This window comes from Rhinatrema bivittatum, unplaced genomic scaffold, assembly GCF_901001135.1.
Source record: "Rhinatrema bivittatum unplaced genomic scaffold, aRhiBiv1.1, whole genome shotgun sequence".
Lineage (NCBI taxonomy): Eukaryota > Metazoa > Chordata > Amphibia > Gymnophiona > Rhinatrematidae > Rhinatrema > Rhinatrema bivittatum.
The window spans coordinates 50,899-62,682 of record NW_021820914.1 but is presented as its reverse complement, the minus strand read 5'-3'; positions in this window follow the sequence as shown (position 1 = coordinate 62,682).

The following is an 11,784-nucleotide window of genomic DNA, read 5'->3' as shown; positions in this document are numbered from 1 at the left end:
CCCCCCAAATAACTTCACTCAGGCTCCAAACCCTGATCCTATAACACCCAATGCACACCCGATCCTGGGTCCTTTCCCTCTCTCCTTCTTCAACTACCCTCCTCCCCAACCTAGTCTTCCTTCCTTCTCCCTAGTCTGCAGTCCTCCAGCCTTTCCTCCTCTCCCTGGCTGGCAGAGGGGGAATAGAGCTCAGCTTTATGCTCAGTCTTTTCCAGCTGCTGTCTCTACTACTTCCTCTTTACCTCGATATTTTGAGCCAAACAGTCTCCAATAGATCCTACCAGATCTCTGGAACATTTTGTGGTTGAATCCACAAAATCGAAGAACAGCACATTAAAGATGGCAGCACGCAGGAGTTAAGTAAGAAACTCTGTTCTTCTATTGAGTGAAGGGAGAGGGAAGGACAGTAGATCACACACCAAAGGGAGAAGGGATGGAGCACTTCCACGATTGGGTTTGGAGGTGAAAAGAAGAATGCATTGGTGCCAGCAATCTCATGCAGCCTCCCCATCCCCACAATGTGTTGACCCTCCCCATCCCCACAATGTGTTGACACTCCCCAACTTGAAAACCACTGCCATAGAGTTGAGGATGACATTGAATCCACTGGTTCTGTTCCTGCTTATTCCAATTTTGTGGACTGTTGTGTGTGTGTGTGACTAGATAATGACTATAAGAGCATAAGAACATAAGAACATGCCATACTGGGTCAGACCAAGGGTCCATCAAGCTCAGCATCCTGTTTCCAACAGTGGCCAATCCAGGCCATAAGAACCTGGCAAGTACCCAAAACTAAGTCTATTCCATGTTACCGTTGCTAGTAATAGCAGTGGCTATTTTCTAAGTCAACTTAATTAATAGCAGGTAATGGACTTCTCCTCCAAGAACTTGTCCAATCCTTTTTTAAACACAGCTATACTAACTGCACTAACCACATCCTCTGGCAACAAATTCCAAAGTTTAATTGTGTGTTGAGTAAATTGTGCTGCAGGTGGCATGATGGAGCATTCTGGGTGATATCTACCAATAGCTAGAGTAACCAAATGATTTCATGTCACCTTAAATAAGCTGAGTCAGTCCTGGATTTGGCCAATGGCATTCATGGAGATTGGCCTTGCCAACTGACCTCATTCTTACAGAATAGTATGATCCAGTCCTGGTTTTACCCCATAGCATACATGGACTTGTAATTCCAGCTTTTATTAGGAAACAATAGGAAAATGAGAAATATGAGTCTATACATGCAACAGGATACCATCAGGACTGACTCAACCTGTCCTGAAGATATGGGGATGTAGCTTGGATTTCCATAACAATAGCAGGGTGACATCTATGATACTCAGTGGGGTAAAATCAGAACTGGTTCAGCCTGGCCTAGGCAGTGTGAAGTCATTTGGTTACCTAACCAACAACCTATTTTCTTTTCAGGATTCCTTCCACCTCAACTGTGAGTATTCCATTTTGTTTCTACTTCTACGACTTTACCTGTTGTGAAGATGAAGGAGGGCTTCCTTCCTGCTGCACTGGCAACCCACCCAGGTCACCCCAAGGAAGAGGATCCATTCCTGATTGTAGCCCATGAAATACACAGAGATGCTATTCTGCTTTTCTTTGGAAAATCAGAACGGTATCTCCATGCATGTAATAGGGTGAACCAGGGAGTGGCTATACCTTTTTGTATTGGCCGAGGTGAGTCTAGGAGGGATAGGAATACCAGTAGATGGACATTTTGGTTGCCCAGCCTGTTCCTGATGATATGCTTTTAAAAGTTACCTTACACCATCTTTTACAGTTGTTCTGATTGGTCTTCATTTGACGTACCACCCTTTCTGTTTTGTCTGCAGTCATTGTTAAAATGTTGTATATTACTTTTCTATAGAAAAAAAAATAAAGATTGAGTCTGAACAAGTACTTGTAATGCATTGTTTTGGTCTACCTGTGTGTAATTATTATTTTTTATTTGATTTTGTTATTGTGAGGAAGAATACAAGTTGATGTACCTGCTGCCCTCTTCTCTTGCTGTTTCATGATGCCCATAAGCCAGCAAGAATGTAATGGAGGCAGAGCCATTACTGAATTAGCCTGATGATAAAAATGGAAACATGGTAACATGAATAACACGATCAGTTGGACTTCTCTTCTGTGCAATGTTTGGTTAATGTGTGGTTCCAGTGCTTCCAAGGTGATGCTCACACTCTGAGGATCTATGTGCTAGCCCGCACCACAGCTATGGCACATATTAGGTAAAACAGAGGCAGTAACGCTGCTACCATGGCGCTAGTACTCAGAATGCAAACACATTAAAAATAAAACAATCACTTTCATCTTTAAGGCAGCCATGATATTTATCAACAGAAGTAAGTTATTTAATTATTAGATGAGTTTTCAGTTTGTACATTGCTTTGTTTTACTGCTTGTAAGAAAATGCAGTCAATCAAGTAATAGATAAACTAAGCTAAACTAAGTTTTCCTTGGCTATGTTGCTGAGGTAAATTTAGCTACAGCCATTGAGGTGAAATTGCTAGCATGACACCCAGGTTAGGAGACTTCTGGAGCTCTGAGGAAATGGGGAGGGATGCATAGGTCCTATTTTAGCAACCCCTTGCCTGGCCTCTTGCTGCCCTTGCTAATCAGTCATATTTCTTTGAATCAATTAACATAGACTGAATGCAGCCATATTTATATTCTTTGGGGTTCTGTGTTGTGCGGCTCTGCTAGTTAGCTGGATAAGTGCTGCATCACTGAATACACTTGGCTATCTTAAAGTTTGCCAGGTAAATATATCCTGCTTTTTCAAGCTGTGATCGCGCACGAAGCGTCCATAAGATGGGACAAGCTTTCAACTATACACCGTTGAAAAAGTAAAACCCCTGAAGAAGTCCACGAAACACGGACGTGTCGGGTTCATACCGGTGTTCTTGAAAAAAAGCTGTCACCCATGCACGCTCAACATAATACGATAAGTGAATGCTTTCCATCATATAATTTACCTTAAAAAGAAAAATTCTTTCAAAAAAAATTTTTTTTTTTTTTTCTGTTTGCAAAACGCATTGTTCCAAGACCAAGGATTGCTGATACCAGTGATTACAAACATAAAAGTCCATACAGCGTATAACTGTGCCCATATATCATGGTTAACGCTTGAAATATGACTTTCTGAGAGCACCCTCTAAGAAATATTGAGAGGCTCCCTATAAAATATGAGGTATCACATCCTAATAACACAGTTACATTGATGATGTTCTTTTTGATTTAAGTATTACTATATACATCATTATTTATACAGTTCGTTTCCAATTAGTCGAGGTAAATATATCCGGCAGACTTTAGGAAAGCTTGTGACCTGACCAGAGTTAGCCAGATAACTTATCCAGTTATGCTCATTCCCTACCCCTGACTTATCCAGCTAAGAGCTGGATTTTCTAAGGTCGCAGTAACAGGGGGGCGGGGAGGCGCGAAACTGGTAGTTATTCAGCGCGAAACTGGCGGCGATAAAGTCCTTACCTTTCGCCGCCAGCGATGTCTGCGCAGCGTCGGCCCTGATGCCGCCCTGACTTCTCTTCTGGGGCCGACTCCACCCCGACTCCGCCCCCATTTAGTGATCGCACGCGAAAAGACCCTTATCGCGTGCGATTGCTTTTGAAAATGATCCCCTAAGTGGTGCTTGCTGACCCTGGCTGATTATTCCATGGCGCCACTTAGCCAGATAAGTAGGGCTTATCTGGCTAAGTGCCATTTTAAATATTAGCCTCTTTATTTATGCTTCTAACAACAACATACAAGTTTATATTTCCAAGGATAAAAGCAAAAAGCAAGGCAATAGAAAATTAACAAGGGAAAAAGAATTAGGCAAATAATAAACAAGGCTGTTGCTATATTTAGATGAATACATCTATAGAGAAGACCCTAAAACACAGAGAGATGAAAATCAAGGAGATAAAAAGAAGAAATATTTTCCAATAGGAAATATCACTGTAATACAAGTAACCAGAATATAAGCCCTCATACCCTTAGCAATCCTACACCCAGCTCGTCAAACAAGTGGGGACCCTCCACTACTGGAGACTTTGGAATCAATAAAGGAAAAAAATTGAGAAGGCTCAAAAAAGATAAACATCTCTGTAGGAAATATAACGAAACATTTACAGGAAAATGTAAGAGATAACGGGCCCCAATGTTCACAATCTCGTTGTGCATAACAAGAAACTTTTTCCTTCTCTTTTGCGTGGCTTTATCCTGGAAAATACAAACTTTAAACCCCATAAACAGAGATTGAGCACTTTGTAAAAACAATCTAAAGAGCAAATCTCAATCTTATAAAGAGTTAAAGGATACGCATAGGTAGCCCTATGTGTATCATCCACAAAAGTTAATTCCAAAGAAATATTCTCTTTGTTAATTACCAGCATCTCTGGTCTCAGATCAATGTCCACTCGGAAGATAAAAAGCCTTCTGTATGGAAGGCAAAAGCCCCCTGTGATAAACCAAGAAAGTCCCACATGTATATTTTAAACAATTCAGCAGAGAATATCATGGAAACTACCGGAAAATTTAACACTTACAAATTCTGCATTCTCACAGTTTTCCAGATTTTTCGGCCTGTGGTGAACCACATTTTTATCTTGGACAAGAGAAACCTGAAGAGAAAACAATCTATCAGTTTCTTGTAAGTTTTTTATCTGTTCAACACAGACATCTCCTGAGATTGAGTGTTAATGAAAATATTATTTGTGAAATCTTTTAAGGAAACCAATGGTTGACCCCCAGAGGACAGTACAGTCCAGATGCTGTCCAAAGTGATAGGAGAGGGCTTGGGCGTGCAAGATCTTATCTGTGGAACCGCAAAAGTCATACCTTGTTATTGACCCAATAAGAAAGTCACAAAGGAGTGAGAATCATCAGCCCCAGGAAGGAATCCTGTTCCTATACCTTCCCGGTTTGCACCTCCACTGATCACTGCTTACATGCTCCTAAAACAACTCAAATTGGCAGCCTCCAATCCTAAATATTCGCTCATAGCAGTCCCTCCTGTGTCTCCATCCAAGCTGCTACCAGAATGAACTTCGACACAATCCTGCAAAGCAGACATGGAGAATGCCAGGAGAGGGGGAGATCTGGCGTCAGAACTCAGCGACACCTCGGCATCTGCCCCAAGCTACTGTACTCCTCCCTTAGTCACTGCTGCAGCAGCGCCTGACCCTGAAGAAGATGAAAGAGACTGAAGAAGCTACAAAATCACAGCTTGATGCGCCAGAACAGATGGAGGATGGGCCCCCCCACAATCTTCCTTTGCATTTCACTATGAAAAAGAGAAAAGGAAAATTGCTCTGGCAAGTATGGGAAACTGTTCAGTGTGTCCTCTCACAGCGCCATTTTGGACCATGCAGCCATATTTAAATGGCTATGTTCAGCTTAATCTGGCCACTTTAATGTGGCATTCTGCATATTATTATTTTGCTAAAACTAACATTAGATCAGCACGCAAAATGTATTGCCTGCTGGTTTTAATGTATTTTAGTACATGGACCCTCTAAGTATATTTTTTTCTGTTCAGAATTTGTCTTTCTGTAAAATGGATATTCATTGAGAATGGTCATGCAGTTGTTTTTGCTCTAATTCGATTTATGTTACCTGTATTCTGTTCTGAATGTCCTACAGACTGACTTTGAAACACTTTTCATATGTTTGACAGTTAATGACTAGGAATTCACTCTGGCATTAGAGTGTTACTGTAAATGTTAGTATATCACTAGGGGAGGTTGGTAATCCATTCTAATTCCCAAAAAATCAGGTTTTTTTTGTATTTTTTTGTATTTTGTTTAAAACAATTAAATGCATTTTAGAGTGACTGATTAGTGAGATCAAGCGCTGAAGAGAAATCTAGTTCTATGTGCAAAAGAGAACTAAGGGAAACCAATCATATAAAGTCATACATCAGCTATGATGTGCACTGCAAATCATAAAAGAAAAATGGTACATGAAAACATAGGGGCGGATTTTCAGAGCCCTGCTCGCGTAAATCCGCCCAAAACCGGGCGGATTTACGTGAGCAGGGCCCTGCGCGCCGGGAAGCCTATTTTACATAGGCCTCCCGGCGCGCGCAGAGCCCCGGGACTCGCGTAAGTCCCGGGGTTCTCCGAGGGGGGGCGTGTCGGGGGCGTGTCGGGGGGCGGGCCCGGTCATCGCGGCGTTTCGGGGGCGTGTCGGCAGCGTTTTGGGGGCAGGTACGGGGGCGTGGCTACGGCCCGGGGGCATGGCTGCGCCCTCCGTACCCGCCCCCAGGTCGCGGCCCGGCGCGCAGGAGGCCCGCTGGCGCGCGGGGATTTACGCCTCCCTCCGGGAGGCGTAAATCCCCCGACAAAGGTAAGGGGGGGGTTTAGACAGGGCCGGGCGGGTGGGTTAGGTAGGGGAAGGGAGGGGAAGGTGAGGGGAGGGCAAAGGAAAGTTCCCTCCGAGGCCGCTCCGATTTCGGAGCGGCCTTGGAGGGAACGGGGGTAGGCTGCGCGGCTCGGCGCGCGCCGGCTATATGAAATCGATAGCCTTGCGCGCGCCGATCCAGGATTTTAGCGGATACGCGCGGCTCCGCGCGTATCTACTAAAATCCAGCGTACTTTTGTTTGCGCCTGGAGCGCAAACAAAAGTAGGCTATTCGCGCTCGTTTTAAAATCCGCCCCATAAATATTAAATAAAAAACATAATCCAGAGTGAAAAACATAATCCAGAGAGTGAAAAAGTCCACTGAGCTAGCTGACACCACAAAATTGTGCTGTGCTTGGACATAGAAACAAATCATTGCATGGTTCAGGATCCCACAATCTAAGGATGTCTTCCCAGTCACTCACTGTTTCCTTGACTTTCAGACAGATATTTTAACAATATGCAGGAGGAGGAAGACCAAAAAATCATTTGGCCTCTGTTCTGGGTATCTGGAGAATGTGAAACCCAAAATGAAAGGTGAAAGAAGAAATTAAGCCAGAACTGCACTAATATATTTTTAAATAAAAGAAAAAGGAGCTGCAATCAATTACAATATAAAAGATCTTGAACTTGGACTTCATCCTCCCACAGAAGGAAGTGGAGGGTAAGGAGTCTGTGAAGTGTGCTAGTAGTACAAAATCACTGGTGCTTGTCATAGCAAATGATGTACAACTGACAAACAAATAAGTAAGTCAGTACACACCTCTACAGAGGTGAATCTACATTCAGGTGTCTCTGCAGGGTTTGGGGTTGGAAAATACAGACCTGCTTTCGATGTAGACCAGTGGTTCCCAACTCTTCCCTGGGGACCCCCCAGCCAGTCGGGTTTTCAGGATATCCACAATGCATATGCATGAGAGAAAATTTGCATGTGCTGCCTCCAAAACATGCACATTTTCTCTCATGCATATTCATTGTGGATATCCTGAAAACCCGACTGGCTGGGAGGGGTCCCAGAACAAGATTTGGAACCACTGATGTAGACCATACCCTATCTACTTTCTCCCAGAGAAGGGTTCTGAAAACCCTAAAGGATTCAATGCTTCCTAGCCCAGAAGAAATCCTGCTTTCTCTGGGTCTGTGCAAAGAATTCAGGAGTCGGACAGAATGATCAACCAATGCCAAAGCATGCTTATCATTAGTTGGTGATCAGCAAGGCTCTCCACCAAGAGACAACAATTTCAGCAGGTCTGAACATGATCTCAGACAAGCCTTGTGTTCCAATATACACTAGTTTACAGAGGTCTTAGCTTTTGCAGTCAACAGGTAGACTTCTAGACATTTTGGAAACTCCTCACTACATTCCAGTTGATAGAAAGTGGAGAGAAGTGTTGTCTTACTAAGTGGCTGGAAAAATTGGAAACTAAGACTATGAATGCAAGTAAGGACCTAAAGGCCCATTTAAGAATATAAGAACATCTAAGAACATAAGAACATAAGAAATTGCCCCAAGGGTCCATCAAGCCCAGCATCCTGTTTCCAACAGAGGCAAAACCAGGCCACAAGAACCTGGCAATTACCCAAATACCAAGAAGATCCCATGCTACTGATACAATTAATAGCAGTGACTATTCCCAAAGTAAACTTGATTAATAGCAGTTAATGGACTTCTCCTCCAAGAACTTATCCAAACCTTTTTTGGACCTAGCTACACTATCTGCACTAACCACATCCTCTGGCAACAAATTCCAGAGCTTAATTGTGTGCGTTGAGTTAAAAAGAATTTTCTACGATTAGTCTTAAATGTGCTACTTGCTAACTTCATGGAATGCCCTGTTAGGATTTATGAGTATGTGGGACCTTGGAACGAGGTGAGAGATGGTACCACCCATGGGGAGGAGCCCTGTGAACCTCACTGTCGGGAGGCGAGGTCTCAGCTAAGAGGTGTGCAGAGCAGCATGTGCTGGAGAGAGTGGAGAGGAGAGGACAGAGGAGTTATAGAGGGTGACCCCTAGAGATGGAGCCACAGGATGTCAGTACAGGGAACTGACTTCTCTTTTAGCTGGAATGTCCTTAGAATTCTTTATTAAAGGAGCAGAGTGACACTGCCCGTGGAGCGGAGAGTGAAACAGAAAGTCACACAGATGCTGATGTGTAGCAGGTCTGTGCAGTGGGGAATCCCCATGGGGGAATCCTCTGTAGAGATGAACGGTGATGGTCCGTAGAGGTGGGGTACACTGTTGAGGGATCCTCAATAGCATTGGCACGACAATGGTCCGCAGAGTTGGGTACACCGATGAGGGTCCTTAGTAGCGTTGGTACGGCAATGGTCCGCAGAGCGGGGTACACAGATGAGGGTTCTCAGTAGTGTTGGTATGGAAATGGTCCACAGAGTGGGGTACACCGATAAGGATTATCAGTAGCGTTGGTATGGCAATGGCCCGCAGGGCGGGATACACCAAAGAGGGTCCTCAGAAGCATTGGTTTGGCAACGATCCACAGAGCAGGGTACTCACGGTAGTAGAGTGAGAGTTCCAAAGGAAGCCCCGGGGAACGGGGCAAGTAGCAGTCCAAGAAGTAAGGCCCTCTGAGGAGCGGATAGTCAGAGACAGGATAGGGCCCCCGGGGAGCGGGCACCCAGAACGTCTCGTCTAGAAAGCAGGAACTGGAACGCAGGTCAGACGTGAGCGGATTCAGCAATGAGGCAGGGCCAGCCGGCTTAAATCTCCAAGAGTATTGACATCATCTGCCCCGAGGTTCCCACCATGACTTAAATAAGGATGGCCAGAGGGCGCGCACACACACCTAGGGAACTCCCAGGGCAGATGGTGGTCTGCAGCTTCTACGCCATGCAGGAGGGCCTGAGAACTAGGGCATGCAGGCTGGCGGTAGCCTGAATAATTTTGTATTGTCTGCAAATTTCATAACCTCACTCGTCATATTCATTTCCAGATCATGTATATATATATATTTATTTATTTATTTATTTATTTATTTATTTATTTATTTATTTAAAAACTCTTCTCTACCATCATTAAGTTAACCATCACAATGGTTTACAGCAAGGCACAATAATGAAAAATATGAGTGGTATAGATTAAAAATTAAAAATGTGCCATCATAGTACGGTAACAATTTAATACAATAAATTATGCGTGTAAGTTAAGCTTGTGTGTTAAGAACATATTAGGCGGTATGGATTTAACATTAATATGTATTTGTAGGTTAGAAGTAACAATTTCTAGTTTGGTGCGTCCGTATCAATCCAAGTACAGATCCCTGAAGCACTCCACTGTTTACCCTTTTCCAATGAGAAAATTGACCATTTAATCCTATACTCTGTTTCTAGTCTGCCCAATTTACTTTCTGATGCATTGATCACAGTTAATCTCTGGCTTTCTTTTCACTTTTTCACAACTAGGGATCCCATGTGCTTATCTCTTATCCCATATCTTGATTGGAGTTGGTCTTCCCCTTTGCTGCAGTAAATCCATCAAAGGCTAAATACTGAATGACTAATAGTTAGAAAGAACCATAAGGGAAGGGAGCCTGAAGAAAGAGCCCAAGAAGGCATGAGACCATTGACGAATGACTCAGTAAGACCTGTATAAAACATTGATTGTTTTAGCAAGACCAATAGTTGGTAAATACCATGAAGTCATTTGAAAAGAACCTCTAAAACAGCCAGTGAGTAGAAAAACCAATCAAAGATACCAAGAGAGGCTTAGAACAGCAGCAACACTGGTGATTTAAAAAAATGATAGGTGGAGAGCAAGACAATAAGAAGAATGGCATCAATTGACTATGGCAGGAAGATGAATAACATCAAAAGCCCAAGGCACTAGAAGAGAGACAAAATGGTACCAAGAGTAGCATGAAGTGCCTAAGGGTCCATGAGTGGTGCAGCAAGTATGCAAAGCTTCGAATTGCCAGAACAAGACCAAGAGACAGCAAGTACTATAAGGAAATTTAGAAAGAACCTCAAAGACAGCTGGAGCAGAAAAGGAACCTCCCAAAGGTACCAAGAGAAGTTTGGAACAGCAGCAGTGGTGGTAGCAGCAATACAAGTGATTAAACCCACAAATACTAGAACAGAGCAGTGCTGCTTAGCAAGTCAAGTTAGTATGTTTGGCAGTGGTACACACTGTTTACTGGCTGGCTATGGTGAAATAGTGTGCAACAGTTATACAGTACAATGCTATACCCAGTAACTCTCAGAGTATGCAAAGAAAAGACAAAGCTCATGCTAGAGTTCACTGTAATCTCTCACTGAAGCTAATAGTAGCTGAAGATTAGAAGGCAAGACTGCAGCATAGACAGACAAAGATGAAGCAAAACTCCCAAGTCATAGAGTATGGGATATCAAAATCAGTACAGATACATCAAAACCTCCAAATCATAGACTACTGTAAATTGCAAACAGTACAGATGCATCAAAACCCCCAAGGTGTAGAGTGATAAGATCAAAAACAGCAAAGAGGCATAGAGTGCAGATAATGGCTATTAGTACAGAGGCATCAAATACCCCAAGGCATTGTGTGTATTGTATGGCAAACAGCATAGATTCATCAAACCCAATGGCATTTTGTGTATTATATGGCAAACAGCAGAAATGATTTAAAATCCCAAAGGTTTAGTGTACAGAGAATTAAAAAGAGCATGGAGGTATAAAACCCCACAAATTGTAAGTTGTATTGTAAGGCAAAAAGCTCAAAGGCGTCAATAGTCCCAAGGCGTAGAGTGTGGGGTATCACAAACAGCAAAGAATCATGAAAACCAAAAACGTATAGAGTACAGGGAATTGTAAAAAATCATTGGAGCATCATAATCTCCAAAGTGTGCAGTGCAGGGAATCACAAAAAGCACAGAGGCATCACAACCCTCAAGGTGTAGATTGTGGTATATTACAAATATCACAGAGGCATCAAAACTCCCAAGACATCAGGAGAGGGCAAAGGGAATCAGCAATAGTTGTATGAAAAGTTCAAGGTAACAAAAGAGCAGCAAAGGCAATACCAACAGTGGCAAGAGTAGTGCCCCAAGGCACCACAAAACAGCAAAATAATACCAATAGTGGCAAATGTTCTCCAAGGTATCATGAAGAGCCAGGAGTAGGCCAAGCAGTAATAGTGGCATACTTATGCAGCAAGGTATAGATGCAGGAAGGAGGTGTGGTGAGAGGAGAACATTATATATTTTTTTCTTTGTTCAATATTATTTCTTTTGAGGGACAAAACACCCCAATTTAAACAAAAGAGAAGCAGGTAGGAGACATAGACTATGATAAATAAGTACAACAGAACAGCAGACAACCAGAAATAGGTGGGGTGAAAGGAGAAACTTGCACATTTTTTTGTTTTACATTTT